The sequence below is a fragment of the Amborella trichopoda genome, chromosome 12 (assembly GCF_054954075.1).
Source record: "Amborella trichopoda isolate Santa Cruz 75 chromosome 12, AtrichopodaSantaCruz75HAP2 v2.0, whole genome shotgun sequence".
Lineage (NCBI taxonomy): Eukaryota > Viridiplantae > Streptophyta > Magnoliopsida > Amborellales > Amborellaceae > Amborella > Amborella trichopoda.
The window spans coordinates 30,752,673-30,769,860 of NC_142347.1; the positions used below are offsets into that span (position 1 = coordinate 30,752,673).

Below are 17,188 nucleotides of genomic sequence, written 5' to 3' on the forward strand. Positions count from 1 at the left end.
AGGTTGTTTATACACTTTTGTGTTTTCTTTTTTTCTCTATCTCTAAATATTAATCTTTTTTCTTTGAATTTTAAGTAGAAGGTTATTTGTATTCTTCTGTTTTCTTTTTTTCTCTCTGTAAATATCAATCTTTTTTCTTTAGGCAGAAGGGTTTGTAAGTTGATATTTGAGAATAATTTTTATAATCTATCTTTTTCGCGGCTTTTAAGTCATCAATGGAGCAATATAAAACATGTCATTTGTTTATGTTATTAGTTGTGATTACTCCTCCATGCTCTCTGTCTCTAACAACTTTTCATGTCTCTCCCCTTTTCTCATTCTTTCAAGTTCAAGCATTCTCTGTCGAATGCAATCACACTCTTTCTATTAAATGCAATCATGCCTCTTTTCTCTATATATAGTTTGTTGCCTTCCATTTTATTTTGATATTGTGTGGTTTGAATCTCTCTTTTTTTTTCTCTTTTCTTTAATATATTTTTAAGGTCATTTGTTGTCTTTCGATATTGTGTGGTTTGGATCTCTTTTTTTTTTTTTTCTCTTTTCCTTAATATTTTTTTAAGGTCATTTGATGTTAAGAAAATCTTTGCCTGCAATTTTTTGGGTTTTTTTGTATAGTATTTCCTTTATAGGGGTATTTGACTCCTTGTTTTGGTTCCATATAGCCTTCACAGAGAGAGAGAGAGAGAGAGAGAGAGAGAGAGAGAGAGAGAGAGAGAGAGAGAGAGAGAGAGAGAGAGAGAGAGAGAGATTATGTATTAAATATCAATAAGATAGTTTTGCAGAGAGAGAAAGAGATTATGTATTCAACTAGATTTAGTGCTCATATTATTCCAAATGAAAACTTTTAACCTCGGCTTCACATGGGACAAAGGCGACTATCCTATTTCTCTCCAAGGCCATCATACTTTTTTCTCTACATTAGGCATGTTGATTTCCACTTTTTTTGATATTGTGCATTGTATAAGATTTTCTTTTGAGAATTTTACTTTAATATTGAAATTTTATTTAATACTGAAATTTTATTTTAATAATTAGTACTTAGTATATAGTATATATAGTAAGAGGATGACCCCTCTTTTTCTTTCATCTCATTTGCCTTTCTTATTTGTATATATTCTATTTTTGTCCTTAACTTTAAATAATACTCACAATTGTCATCACAACCATTCTCTCTGATGCATCTCTCTTCTCTTAGTTGAAAAAGCAATTTCTCTCCCTTCATTTACTTTTATTACTTTAGTCTCTTGTTGAAATATGCACCTAGTTCGTAATCGAGTACAACTAGCTACTCAAATATGGTACACAGCCGATATAGTTAAACATAATTGAGTGTAGCTAGCTATTCAAATATGGTACACAGATGATATAGTTATCCAAAACTCATATTTGGGGTAACTAAATATGAATAACATCTTTGGATATATTTTGGAGATATTTGGATAATTAGTTTCTATTTTGTTGTTATCTTCTATCTTTTATTTAATACGAGGTGAATAAAATAATTGGCACAACTTAATAGCCTTTCAACGGGGATGTAGGGCCAAAAGACCGTAAAGTCGTCTTTTCTTTCTTTCTTGCCTCTTCTTTTGCATGGTATTAGAGGACTGGTCAATTTCTTTCTTGCCTTCCAAATCTCCGTCAAGCTTTGTAAGAAATCACAATCGGCAAAAATTTTGCAATGCTTTGCTTTGCAAATCTTCCAAATCTACAAATCTCTGTCAAGCTTTGCATCTGTGTTTTGCTTTGCAAATCTTCCAAATTTCTGTCACGCTTTGCCTTCCAAATTTGACTTATCTTCGAAATCTTGCATCTTCCATGGACCCTTGCGAAGCAAATTTGCAAAGCAAATACTTTTTGTACAAATCATAGCGCATCAATTTGCAAGTGAAATCTCCATATTTGCAAACCAAATTTAAGTTTGATGACCAAATCTCAATTTGCAGCAGTTTGCAGTTTACAGCACTTTGAAACTAGCCCTTTGCAGCAGCAGCAGCACCCAGTCTTTCTTGAAAATGGATAATCTTTGCTTTAAATTAGGTATTCTCTTAAACTTTTTCTTCTAAATGGGGGATTGTGAAACTTCTTCTAGAGCTGCAACTATGTATCTCAACAACAAATGTAAGTTAAGTTTTGTGAATGGAAAAAAACCAGCCTCAAAGGTGATCCTACTTATGAAGAGTGGGAGTCCAAGGACAAAAAGAATACATTTCCACACTCTGTATTAATATATCAAAGACGTTTGCAATAATTACAAAAAAATTTATTCTTACAGTGTGAAGCTATATGACCATATTCCTAACAGGCATAACATTACAGCAAATATAGGTTCTTTTGTAATAGCTTTCCTTTGGCTAGTTGAGCCACAAATACAAACTGTATATCCTTCTTTCCCTCAATGGTAGCCTGTGTTACAATTATCGTCTCCTCACGAAGTAACTCACCTAGGATGATGTCCACATTGGGCAGTGTTTCACGATTCAAAATATTGCCTCGAATGATTTTATATTCTATGTGCAACTGCATTAAGACTTCTAATGCAACAAGCACTAGTGATAATAGTCATACTTACAGATTCATATTTTGTCCACAAGTTCATAAAACTAGCATAATGTTCTTGGATGTTTTTCTCCTCCTGTCCATAAGTAAACATATCATACTTGGGTCGGAATCGCCTTGCAAGATTTGATTGCTGATAAATCTTTTCAATATATTCCCACATTTCTTTCGCATGACAGAGCCTCTTATTAGCTTGTCAATATCCATATCCACAGAGTCGATAATCCATGAAACAATTTTTACATTGTTGATTTTCATTACTAGGTTTCTTTTGTATTAGATGGATCAGGTTGTGGTTCAGTTCTATCAACAAATCCCCATAAACCTTTTCCTTCAACAAAAAACAGAAAATAGAAGCACCAATCGGGATAGTTTTTCCCATCAAGTTTTATAGCCAACATATCTCATTTCTCATAACCCATGTACAAATTTTATAATTAGAAAACTTGATCTAAGAACAAAACTCAAGTTGAAAACAAAAATAATTTTTTAACAAGCAAAAGTAGCTAAAAAAACAAAAGTGAGGTCAAAGATGTGGAGCTTGACACGGGTCTTTGGATATCGGAATAGGGCTCTCGAAGTGCTGCTTAGAGAGAGAAAGTGGATTTGGGAATAGAAAGAAAAAATTTTATTTTATTTTTTGTCTGAGAGGGAAAAAAATAAAATATTAGATGTCAAATTGAGAAGGAACAAGAAGAAATTTGTCTCTCCTTAAGAAAACCCCTAGGATCTGAAAATATTAAACCAAGAGAAAGATATGTTTCACAGTAAAACGACGTATTTTCCTTTCTAAAGAAAACCCATACTCAGTTTCTAAGTCTCGAATATAGGATCAATAGATTTGTCGCGGAGGAAATTAGAAAGGCAAAAAGCTTTTTCTGCTCTCTATTTCTCTCTCTATATGAAATAAGATGCAAACAAAAAGAGACATAAATAAGATGTAAACTGACTTAAACTTGTGATTGAGCAAAGACACTGCAATGAACAAGTGCAAAAAAAGAAAGAAGACAAAAAAGGAAAGACGACAAGAACAATGGGATCTAGAGATACTGCAGGGCAATTTAAAAAAATTTGATAAGAAGAACAAAAAAAAAAAAAAAGCGCAAACTGATCTTGCTTCGAGAGAGAGATCCAAGATGGCCGCAAGGATGGGAAGAGATCAACTTGTCTTGAATACTTTGAAAATTCCGATAGTGTTGGTTTCGGATGGTGTAGAGATTGATTTCTACAGCCACAGGATGGTCGATCAAGGAAGAAGGAGCCGCTCGCAAACAAGAACAGATAGCAAACAAAAACAAGTTGATAATGAATTTGTGGCTCGGATACCATGTTAAAAATACAAAGAGGTGGAGGAAAAACTTGTATGCATTGACTATTATTAACATGTATATATAATACATCCAAAGGTAACTTGCACAATACTATAAATTACAATAAGTAATATTCTTATGAAATATACACTTTCTGCAATACAATATCTTCAATAGTCACTGCAATATATGATTAGGAGGGGTAGTTTGGTTCTAAAATGATAAGGGGAGACCCAAAATGACATAGATGGAAGTAGTGAGAAAAGATATATTGACTTATGGTCTTATTTCGCGTATGACTATAGAGTAGAATGAAGAAATAAGATTCGTGTAGGTAAACCCAAGTAGTTGGGATAAGTCTTGGATAATTATGATGATACATAAGAGATTTTTTTTTTTAAATTTATAATACTTTAGGAAGTCATGTAAATTGAATAAACTATCAATTTTTTTTTCATATTTTATCATAAATTTGAAATCCACAATATTTTAGGAAGTTAGGAAGCAATATACATGGTAGAATTAATTTTAGAAACAAAAGAAATGACAAGCTCCAGCAACAAGTTTAGGAGGTTTGATCCTAAAAATAGGCAACACATTTTTGGGGGAGATTTTAGAAGATGTGATTCTTAAACTGTTTGAGAAAAGTACCTCCACGTGCATGTGAGAGATTGTCGGATTAATTGAAATTAAATACGTTAGGATATAGAAATGGATAAAGACAAAAATTAAAAATATCATGTACAAAAATTTTAGGATATTATTTTAGCCCAAGAACAATAAAATTCATTTAACCTACATATTCCTGAACTGCTTCATCAAGATAAGATTCATTTTATCTCAGTTACCTTAAGGCATGTTTGAATTATAATTCACTATTTTACCAAAGCTAATTTTAACAATGAAATGTCATGTCTGGTAGCGAATATTATAAGATTGTATGAGATAATCATAAAGACAATTTTAGATACAAATTTATCTTTTCAAAAAGCTGTTTTTACTTACATTCCAAGCAATTTGTTGGAAAACCATATATTCTTAGCGAGGAATAGCAAAGAAAACTCCTGAATTCACCAAAAATAAATAAATAGTATTACATATAAAGAGACACGATAAAAAAAGCCCAGATAAGGGAAATGTTTCTATGTGACCCTAACAATATATAAATTAAGTTATATGTGATCCCACTTCTTAGCTGTTTGATCTTAATTGAATGACTACGATTGTTTATATAACACTATCATGTTAAACATTGTTTTATTTTTCATTTTTTATCTAGAAAATATTTTTGGATAAAATTTCGACTTCCCGTCATAAAATTAAGGTGAATGGAAAGAATAAAAAACAAATACTTTTTTAAAAATAAATAACCAAAATACACTTGCAAATTTTAGGAGTATTTTGGTAATTTTTTAATACTGAAAATATTTTATTATTATTATTATTATTTATCATATAAGGCCCTATCGGATCTACGCATGTCCCAATTTTTAAAAAAATTTATTTGTAAAATAAAAATAAAAAATAAAAAACTACAAGCCATCTAATCTTACGGTTAGACTCAAGCCATCTCTGCCGTCTACTTACATCTGATAGCTGAGTGAGGTCACATAAAAAGCTTCCCCTAAACATAATACAACATATGGCCGAAATGGCTAACAGAACGGATATTATCTAGAACTTATTTACTCGAGCCTAGAACTTGTTTACTCGAGCCTATGTGAAAACATCCCAAAACGCATGGGTTTGAATTTTGAAACAATAGTACTTGGGTCCAATGGAGTGAACGCAGGATGCGCTCCCGCGGGAGCACACAGTTTCCGCGCCAACGTAAATTTTTGGCGCCAAGTTTTTTGGGCTGGGTGTTGGCCCATTTCTGAGGGGCCAAAAAGCTTGTTTTATGTCTTCTCCCTTTCCCTGTCTATGTCTAGGGTTTTGTTACAGATAAAAAGACTGTAATTTTTTTCTCTCTCTAGGTCTAGGGTTTTGTTACAGAGGAAAAGTGTAGTTGTGCAAATCGAAAGGAAGCAAATGGGTGTTGTGAAACGCAGGAGGCTCCAAAAAAGAAGAAGAAGAGACGAAGAAAGATGGTGTTGTGAAGAAGGACGAAGAAGGGATGACAGAGTACGAGCGCAGGAGGCTCGAAAACATAGAAAAAAACCAGCGGATGCTCGCCTTTTTTAACGTCCAATCCCTCCTTTCCTCGGTTGCTACCAAGCATCCCAGGTCTCTCTCTCTTTTTCTCTCTCTAGAATGTTATTCTTTGAAGTTTCAGTTCTTGTGGTCCTGTTTTCCTATTTTCAGGCTCTCTCTCTTTCTCTCTCATGGATTTCCCTTCCGCCATTTTCTATAGCACCATTTATCTGTATATGAGGGTTCCTCTTTTTGATGGATTTCCCTCAAGCGCTCTCTAAATTTGACTATTTCTAACAGCACTCTGGATATATCTCTCATAGTTTGCCCTCTACTTCCCTCTAACATTTCATCATTCTCATGGTGCTCTTTTTATCTATTTTCAGGGTCTCTCTCGCTTTGCCTTTTAAGTTTTCCTTCTAAAATTTCCTTTTAAAATTTACCTTTGCTTATGGTGCGGTTTATTTACTCTCTCTCTCATGGAACCAGTTCTTATGGCACTGTTTATTTATTTCAAGGTCTCTGTTTTTGAAGGTTTTTGCTTTTTTCTCTGATTTTTTTTTCTCTGAAATTTTACCGGTCAATTTTAACAGTTTTAAGTTCTTATGTTTCTGCTCCAGTTTCTTTCTCATGAATTCTCTGACATTTTAGCAATCGTGCTGGTCCCTATATCTTCCACGTCTCTCTCTCTCTCTCTCTCTCTCTCTCTCTTTTGATGTTTATAGCTCTTATCTGCTTTTCTGTCCATTTTCAGGGTGGACCCCAAAATGGATCTCTTCACAAGACCCAGGATAGACTTTTATTCTCTTCATTCTCTTTTTTTTTTTTTTTTTTTATCCAAGAGTTGCATATTTATAAAAGAAAACAACCCCAAAGCTTAATTTGTTCGCAAAGAAGCCTAACAAAATCCCAACCCTTCTTCGTTAAAATAAAAAAAATAAAATTTCAATTTTGCCCCTCAATTCTCTACATATAAAAGACATAAATACCCTTTAGAAAACTAGAAACTCGAAATAATCCTAAAAAAATCTAAATTTCAAATTTTAAAAGAAAATTAAAAAGTCTAATTACATCATAACGATTTTAGCAACTATACAAATCATGTTCCCCCATTCCGTCTATCAAGGGCCATAACAATATCGTTGGATCATGATTCATGGTAGCCCATAAACTAAGCCATCAACTGGTTCTGTCTCTCTCCTCTCCAATGGGATTTTCTCTCAACTTAAGCACCTTTGATTCAAGTTCCACTTCGGCAACGATAATACCATATTCATCTCAAAGTGACCCATAGGTGGCTTCATTTTTCCTGTAAAATCATTATTTGAAGAAAACCGATATTCCTATAGTATTCCCATAAATAATTCTGCATTTAATCATAATATTTCTGAAACTATAAGTTTTACATATGTCCATATATAACTATAATATTTGTAGCATAAATTTTAGATATTGAAAATGTTATATATATGCAAATATTATGTGTTATATGCACGGGTTATGTACAAGTGTTATGTGCAAGTAATTACTTTGAATTATTTTATGGAAAAGCATTGTTGTCTGACATCTACTACATTGATATATAGCCTACAATTGACATAATAAGGTCTTTTGAATTGATATGCATGATTGTATGACATAGTGATGCCTCTCATGACTATATGTACAACATAGAAATGTTGAGGTTCCTTGTAATTACATATGAGACATGCTATTGATAAGATATGTGTGCATGGCAACATGCTTCTAAATAAGATATGTGTGCATGGCAACATGCTTCTAATAAGATATGTGTGCGTGGCAGCATGCTTCTGATAAGATACATGTGCATAGCAGCATGCTTTTAATAAGATAGGTGTGCATGTTAACATGTTATTATTAAAATATCAGCGCATGAAGACATGCATCTGTTATGATATGATGAGATACTTATGCCGACAATCATGATTTATCCTTACTCTCTATGATAGGATGAGAGTTAGGATTGGATTGTGTTTGGGAGGTTGCAACACCAAAACTTATGTGAGCCACGACTCATTGGGACTCCTTTTAGTAGTGTAACGCTCTCTCGCCAAAAGGGCACATGAGAGGGCCGTATCTTACAAGGTTAGTGCCTATCAAAAAGCCCCAATGCGTGCTGAGTGTATGAGCGATAGAGAAGATGTGGGGAGAAAGAGGAAAAAGATCTAGAAAGAGGAAGCAGAGAGGTCAGGAGAGAGAGAGGTGAAAGAGAGTTGCATGACAGAAAGAGGAAAAAGAGTGGCGTGATCCCCCTATGGGATCAGTCACATATATTTTCTATATTGATGTGAAAAATTACAAGAAATGCCCTTGTATAAGTAAATAACTCACACATAACCCTATTGAATCAATATTCCAGTTATGCCCCTTACTGGCTACTGCACTTTCAACATCTATATCATATGACTAGGTCCTATTCATCACAGTCCCCTTCATCTTGATGTTCATTGATGAAATCACTGTAATTTTGGAATTTTCATTAGTTTCCTCTAATTGTTTTGGCAATCATTTTAATATTTACAACAGGAAGTTTGTGTTTGTATTAAATTAGCTTGTTTTCATTGTATACATGATTAAGACTCTCTTAGACTTGGTCTTGGCTTGTTTCTTGAATTACTTCCCTACAGTGAGTTACATCTGCTACATTATAATTGTTAGCTGATTTCATTCACTGCATACATTTCAATGTTATATTTTGGGAGATGCTTAGCATGTGAAATGCAGTGTGTAGATTCCCTCCTTTGATATGGCACTGAGTAATTTTTTAAAAACTTTGCAGATCTTCACCAGCAGTTATGATGGGTTTATCCGGCTGATGAATGTCGAGGAGGGAAAATTTGATATGGTTTACAATTGCGATGATGAGATTTTTGCTCTTTCGGCTCGGACCCGTGACAGTAATTCCTTATATTTTGCTGAGGGTCAAGGGGAATTTAAGGTTTGGGATGAGAGAACAAAAGGCATCTCAACCTCATATTCCTTACATTCTCAGAGGATTAACACTATAGATTTATATCGAGAAAACAACAACATGATGTGCACTAGCTCCTCCGACGGGAAAGCTTGCATCTGGGATCTTAGATGTATCAGAGATGATCCATTACAAATAGTCAAGCATCAAAGGGGTATTCATTCTGCGTTCTTTTCCCCCAGTGGCAAATAACTTGCTACAACGAGGTTAGTTGATTCTTTATTGTGAACATAAATTTTAATGACCAGGTGGCATAGTTTATATATCTCAATTCTCTATGTAGTGGAAATTGCTGATTGAGGATCTTTCCGTAATTATGGTTGTTTCTTCATGCCATTCATCTATTATAGTAATCAAGGAGGACAAAGTCGGCCGCCCAGCAGCCTAGACGGCCTGGCCAACAACAGCCTAGGCGGACATGCTCGAGGTGCTGCCAAGGCGCCCACCTAGGCGGCGCCTCGACAACCCTTGGCTGAGGGTAGAAATAGGCTCTCGGTCAAGACATTTCTCGGTCAAGACGTTTCTTTGTCATTTTCCCCCCTTGAAAGGGGAAAAGGGTTTTGGAGTGAGTTTTAGATAGATAAAACCTCTAAAAAAACAAAGATTTATCAAGAGAGCAAAAAAGTTCTTAACTTCTCAAGAAATCGAAAGATATTATTCCCAATTCTTTTTGGAGCATGGAGTGGTTGCAAAAAGAGGACTTTTGGTAACCAAAAGTCACTGATTTGGGCTGAATTGATTTCATATTGAAAGGTTAGTGTGTTACCATATTTTTAATTAGGCTTTTGTCGTAAAATGTATGATGATTTGTCATCCTTCCTTTTTTTTTTTATATATATATATATTTTTAATAGTTTTGCATTTGGATTATTCTTCCATATTCACTAATCACTAATGGGTTTGATGTGGATTTTTTCATTTTGTTTGTTTATTTTTGACTGGGATATCCAATTATAGAAAAAAGACATTAATTTCATGGGAAATTGACATCACAAGGACATGATATTGCCAGTGATGAAACTCAACCTCATATTTGAGTTCATCATATTTGTCATCTAGTAGACTACCTTGTTAGTTTATGCCCTTTGAATCGTGAGTTATGACTTTTTTTCAGTTATCTGTTGTAAGTGAAATCTCATAGTGGAATCTGTGGTGAAGTTGAAGGGTCTGGACATCGAGACCAACCAACAACATTATACTGTTTAAGAGAGAGAAGATGTCACTGACTCACCAAAATCAAGCAAGAGAGAGAGACAAATGGGAATTGTGAGGGACCTAGAAGTTGGGGGAGTTTGTGTTTGTATTCATGTGTTTTTTTTTTTTTTTCTCTCTTTGAATATTAAACTTTTTTCTTTGAATTTTTAGAAGGTTGTTTGTATTTTTGTGTTCTCATTTTTTTTTCTCTCTCCTTACATATTAACCATTTTTGTTTAGGCAGAAGGGTTTGTAAGTTGAGATTAATTTTCTATAATGGCATCTTTTTCTCGGCTTTCAAGTCGTAAATGGGGTAAATATAAAACACGCTATTCTATTTGTTTTGTTTTGCTTTTTTTTATTTTTTTTATTTTTATTTTTTTACAAATAGCAAAACTTATTATTAATAGAAAGGCAAGGGGAAAACACACTTTTTGTTTATGTGAAATTATTAGTTGTGATTACCCCTCCATGCTCTCTCGCTCAACTTTTGCATGTATCTCTACTTTTCCCATTCTCTCGAGTTCAAAGCATCCATCTGCTTCATATACACTAGTGATGTGTGCACGTACGTTGTACGTATATTAAATACTAGTCACAAAAATAAATTTTCAATCTTAAATTGGCATATTTGATTATAGAGAGAGTTATAGAAAAGGGAAAGTGTAGAAAAAATTGAGAAAGAAAAGGTAAGAAGAGAGAGAAAAATACAGTTTTACGTGCTATAGTTTCTTGTACTTACATCCATAGTCAAAGGGCTTTTCAGTCGTGCCCATTATTTTATTCGTCTAGTATTAAATAGAAAATACAAGATAACAACTAAAAAAAAATTAATATCCCCAAATATTTTCCAAATATAAAATCATGATATTCTTTACATCTAGTTATCCAAAATATGAGATTTGGATAACTATATTATCTGTGTATCATTTTTCAGCAATTAGCTGTACACGGATATATTTCAACACTCCCCCTCAAGTTGGTGTGTTGACATCTATCAAGCCTAACTTGCTTAATGTTTCTTGAAATTGTATTTAGCTTGTGGCCTTGTAAGGATATCAGCAAGTTGATTTTTTCTTCTGACAAATGGAGTAGTAATTTTCTTGGCTTGAACATTCTTTCTCACAAAAGACAATATGTCTCTATGTGTTTAGTCTGTTTATGAAATACGGGATTTGATGCGATATGTATAGCAGCTTGGTAGTCGCAGTTCATAATCATTAGATGCAAAATATTGAAACCCATATCTTTGAGAAGAAATTTTACTCAAATTAATTCGCAGGTTGTAGTTGTCATGGCTCTATATTCGACCTCTGCACTAGATTGAGCAACCACCGATTGTTTCTTACTTTTACAAGTTACCCTTACAAATGTACAATATCCTATGGTGGATCTTTTATCTGTAGAACTACTTTCCCAACCAGCTTCAGAAAAGGCAATAATATTAGTATGACCATTCTTTTTCATTAAAATTGCTTTCCCAAGAAATGACTTAAGGTACCTTAAAATTCGATTGACAGCTTGCAGATGAGCAATTTTTGGAGAGTGCATGAATTGATTTACCATATTGACCGCATAAGCAATATCAGGTTTAGTGACAGTGAGATATATAAGTCGACCAACCAAACGTTGAAACATCTTGCCTGAGTCTATGTTGGCTTTATAATTTGTCTCAATTGGAGTATCAATAGGTTTACAACCTAACTTGCCAGTTTCACGCAAAAAGTCTAAAACATATTTCCTTTGGGAAATAAAAATTCCTTTGTTAGAGTATGCAACCTCAATTCCAAGAAAATATTTAAGTTTTCCCCCATCTTTAATATCAGACTTCGTATGAAGGTAATCTTTCAATTTTGTTATGTCATTTGAATCATTTCATGTTATAACAATGTCATCAACATAGATAAGGACAATAATATTCTTGGATTGCCTTCTTTTACAAACATGAATGAATCAGCATTACTCTGAGAAAATCCAATATCAACAAGAGCTTGACTTAACTTTGCAAACCATGCCCCGGGAGACTATTTAAGCCCACAAATTGCGCTCTTGAGCCTGCAAGCCTTTTGTTGCCTTCTTGAGGATGACCAGGTGGAAGTTTCATGTAAACTTCTTCCAAATCTCCGTGCAAGAAGGCATTTTTTATATCTAATTGATATAAAGGCCGATTATTGTTGGCAGCGATAGACACTAGAGCTCTAACAGTATTCCTTTTGTCCACAAGAGTAAAGGTTTCACTGTAGTCAACACCATACATTTGAGTAAATCCCTTTACAACAAGTCTCGCCTTGTATCTCTCAATAGTTCCATCACTTTTGTATTTCGTTTTGTAGACCCGACCCGCTTACATCCAACTGGTTTTTTCTCTTTAGGAAGAATAACAACATCCCAAGTATGATTTTTCTTTAAAGCAACAAGTTCATCTTTCATTGCAGTCCTCCATACTGCATTTAAATTAGCTTCCTCGAAGCTAGTGGATTCTTTAGTTGAGGAACTTTTGGTCAAAAAACACAATATTTAGGAGATAATTTCTTAAAATCCATCTGTTTTTCAATAGGTAACTAATTTTGTGATTGCTTTCCTTGACATGATATGTATAATAATCCTTTAGACCCAGAGGAAGTTGACTAATACGACTAGATCGTCTTGGCTGAAAGTCTTGAGGAATTATTTCCCCTTGATATTCATTTGAATGAACATCCTTATTGGAGTCTTGTGGTGCTTCAAGAATGGATTCTTGAGGTATTTTTTGACTTGGCGTAATACTCTTAATGATTTCAACTTTGGAATCAAGACCATCTATTTTTTAGAGATCTTCGGTAGAGATTGTCTTACTAATCTTCCCCTTAAGCTTATCAATTTGAAAATAAAGAATTTGTTCATTGAATTCAACATTCCGTGAAATATAATTTCGCCTAGTTTTTTGGTCATAGCATTTATAACCCTTCTTGGTAGGTGAATATCCCATTAATAGACATTTAATGGATTGTTTAGCAAGTTTGTCTCTATAATTTTTCTACTAAATGTACAAAGCATTCACAACCAAATATCTTTAAATTATGATTAGTAGGAGAGCAACCACGCAACATTTCATAGGGGCTTCTATTATCCAAGATTCTAGTCAGCAGTCGATTTGTAAGATGACAAGTTGTAAGAATCCCCTCAGACAAAACATTCATTTGCAAAACATTTATTTGAAAAAGTAAGGTACGTGTTACTTCTAGAAGATGCATGTTTTTCCTCTCAACAATTCTATTTTGTTGAGGGGTTTCTACACATGACATCTGATGAATAATCTCATGATCCATCAAATATGATTTGTTTGTATATTTTGTGCTATTGTCAGTTCTGAAAATTTTCACTTTAGCAGCGAATTGATTTTTTATCATGGCATGGAATTCCTTAAAGGCAATGAAGACATCACTCTTAAACTTCAATAGATAAATCCAAACATAATTAGTTATATCATCGATAAAAGAAAAGCACATATCTAAAACCAGAAAAAAAAAGGCTAATGGAGCAAGTCCTCATAAGTCTGAATGATTGATATCAAAGTTATTATTATTGATTCTATCATAATTTTAAAATGGAAATATGGTATGTTTAGTGTACCAACAGATCTCACAAGATGCAAAGGATGCATCAATACTAGAGACCGCCTGCTTTATAATTTGCAATGTCGTGTATTGTCCTCGGATTGCACTTTTCCTGCAAAAACATTTTTTGAGTTTTGGTCCAATAGGTACAACCCATGTGATTGGTTACCCTCACTAGTGTTCTTCCCATATACCTGATCTTGAAAAACCACACTGGCAGCAGAAAAAATAACCAAGCAATCATAGGCTTTTGTGATTTGACTAACTGACAAAATATTTGAAAGGAAAAAAAGAATATATAAAACTTCAAATGGCTTATCCTTAGAAAAAAAAAAAAAAAAGTTAATATTTCCTACTCCACAAACTGGTACCATGACACATGACTCATTGAAGACGTGTGTTCAAACCCTTCGAGTCCTTCACAATGGCCAGTCATATGATCTGTAGCTTCAACATCAATAATCCAAGTATAACAATGTTTAGAGGATAAGAGAGAAGAAAAATTACCTTGAGTAGTAAGCGGTATCTCAGAAGAGAAAGCAATATTTGTCTTCCCAATTTGGTTAAGTAACTCTTTTAACTGATCAACAGAGAGGAGCATCTCACTTTGAAGAACTTGAGCAACACGTTTCCCCCTACCAGGGGATTTTCCATAGAGAACCCAACACCTTTCTCTAGTGTTTTCAAACTTTTTTCAATGAGTACACTTAGGTCGAGCATGACCACGAATCTCGAATATGTCATTGGTAGTAATAATTTTTTTTTGGTTTTTGATACTCAATAAGAAAGATTGATTTTTCAATATTGTCGTTGAGATCATCCTTTTTAATAATAGGTACATAATCTTGTGTTATGTGTGTGAAAACAAATTAGACGTGTGGGAGTTTTATTTAACTTTTCTTTCTTTTATTTTGGGCGATTGGATTGCATCTAATGTGGTGTTGTAGGAACTTTACTCTTTTAAAGTAATTAAAAGCCTTTTGTTTAGAGAGTGAAAGAGTGAAAAAAAGATAGAGAGATTGGGTTGCAATTGAGTTTTCTCTTGAGGGTTTAGTATGCTCTGTTTTAGAGAAAAAAATGAGCAAAAGGCTTGAATTCCATTTTGGGTTTGTTGTGTGTCATGTTTTAGTGAGAGAAAGTGTTAAAGAGAACTCATTTTTTGATGTTCTTGGTGCTTTGTTTTTGGACTCTATTTAGAGTGAGAATGGCTGCTGGAAATTGATATTTTAAGCTCGACTTCACTTTGTAATCTTCCCAAATCATTAAATAAAGTCTCGTGTCATTCTCTCGTAGATATAAGTCACGATTTGTAACCAAACCATGTTAAATCTTTGTGCTATGTGAATTGAATGTTGCTGGATATTTCATTCCATATTCTTGCTTTGATATTGTGTAATTTCAATTGCTTGTTTATATTGATATGAATGCACAATAACTGTGAATATTATAAACCCTTGTTGTTTTCACCAATCGATCCCAACACCTTGCGCCTAGTTTCTTCTTTCTGAATAGTGGCACATGGAGAAGTATAGGAAGGAAATTCAGAAACCATTAAGATTTTACTTCTAATAGCCTCATACTCAAGAGCAAGGCCAACCAACATAGCAAAGGTTTTATCTTGTTCGACTTCTCTTATTCTGCTAAAATAGTTATCGAAGTATATTGGGACAACTCATCGCACATGCCTCCAAGCATTCCAATATACTCACTAAATGGCTTTCTTTGTTGTTTAAATTGACATATATCTTGCTAGAGTTGAAACATCTTGGCTGCATTATGCATTATTTTTTTCTCTATAAATGTCTTTCAAAGGATTCTATAAATCTTCAGTAGTATGCTAGAAATACATCCTTTCACCAAGTTGTGGTTCCATTGAGTTTATAAGCCACGACCTGAGGGTTTGTGGCTGGTTTTTTTCATTGACAATACCTAACTTACATTTGTTGTTGAGATACACGGTTGCAGCTCTAGATCAAGGAAAGTACAGCTTTATGTGGTTCGGTTTTTTGAACCTATATAGAAAATACAAGAGAATAACTAAAAAGAAATTGATAACTCCAAATATCTCTTAAATATATCATCATGGTATTCTTTACATCTAATTACCTAAATACAGGATTTGGGTTCAGTAGTTATTTGTACACGGATGTATTTCAACAGAGAAAATTTGTTGGATCCATTTTCACATTCGGGCTTCTTTTAGATATTTTTAAATATTTTATTTATATTATTCTATATGTACTTTACAATTATTAGTATTCATATTAGTAAATTTGTTATTTATCAAATATTATGAAAGAGAATTAGAAAAAAAAAAAATACAAAAACATATCACATAAGTTTAATATGATTATAATTCTATTTATGACTTATGTTTTGAGGTAATTATTTTTTATTTTAATTTAAATAATTTTGTGTTTCATCTTTTTTTTTCAATAATATTTTTTTTAATAATTAAAATTAATTTAAAATAATATTAGTAAGCAAATTATTTACTTATAAGTAAATATTGTTTTATAAATTAAAAAAAATACAAAAATATGTCATATGGTATGTGTGAAAAACAATCCATAATAATTAGATATCTATGTAAACAGAGAAAATCAAAGGGATATATATGCCTTTCTCTTTATACAATGTAACTGGATATTAAACAATATATAAAAATTGTCGTCTTAATAACTCAGAGATGATAATATTACGAGTGACTTATATGATTATGAAATATTCATAATATTTGATTAGGATTCAAATTATTTTTATAATTTCTTAAAATTATATCTTTAGTATAATTAATTTCATATATATCTATCATGTGAACATTATAAAAATTATAAAGATTATGGTCCAGAGAGACCAAGATAGGCAAATGTCATTTATTGATACTCAGGCTTGGCTTGACATGCTAGGCCAATCGAGTTGAAAACCAATAAATAACTAGGCATAAAATAAATCCGACATGGGTTCATGGTTTATCCCTTGATGAGGTCGGAGTTACTCAGGAAAGTGAGCCAATAGACTATGTGACTCTTGTGTGTGATGGTTGGCCTCTAAAGACGATGGTCAAAGCCTTATCACTAAACAATCACACAACGTGTGCATATAATAGTCATATTGGGAAAACAAGGCACCATTGAGGGTGTAGCATACACATGTGAGAGAGATTACCCATATGCACCATAGAGTTGTGGTTGTGTCCAGTTTTAGTGACTATGGGTTCGTTTCTAGGGGAGAATTTGTAATCCATAGACTGGGATTATTCCCATTTCCTATTGGTTGATGATGATAGTCCAATTATCAACCCTTCAATGGTTTTTGGTCATGGAAACTATTGGGTCAGTTTGAGAAAAAACAAGTATGAATTATAGTCCACAATAAAAGATGGAGTGCCTCAGAAATATTAATTC

General features: G+C 33.3%; 1 long non-coding RNA gene across 2 annotated transcripts; it reads left to right on the plus strand.

The window, feature by feature from the left end:
* The first annotated feature begins 5,572 nt into the window (after positions 1-5,572).
* Positions 5,573-10,529, plus strand: LOC148779521 (uncharacterized). Of its 2 annotated transcripts, none has more exons than XR_016045717.1 (3): positions 5,573-6,092; positions 8,800-9,197; positions 10,106-10,529. It is a non-coding gene; the product is annotated as an uncharacterized LOC148779521 (long non-coding RNA). The 2 variants fall into 2 exon arrangements; XR_016045718.1 differs by lacking the exon at positions 5,573-6,092 and adding an exon at positions 8,443-8,481.
* The last annotated feature ends 6,659 nt before the right edge of the window (positions 10,530-17,188 follow it).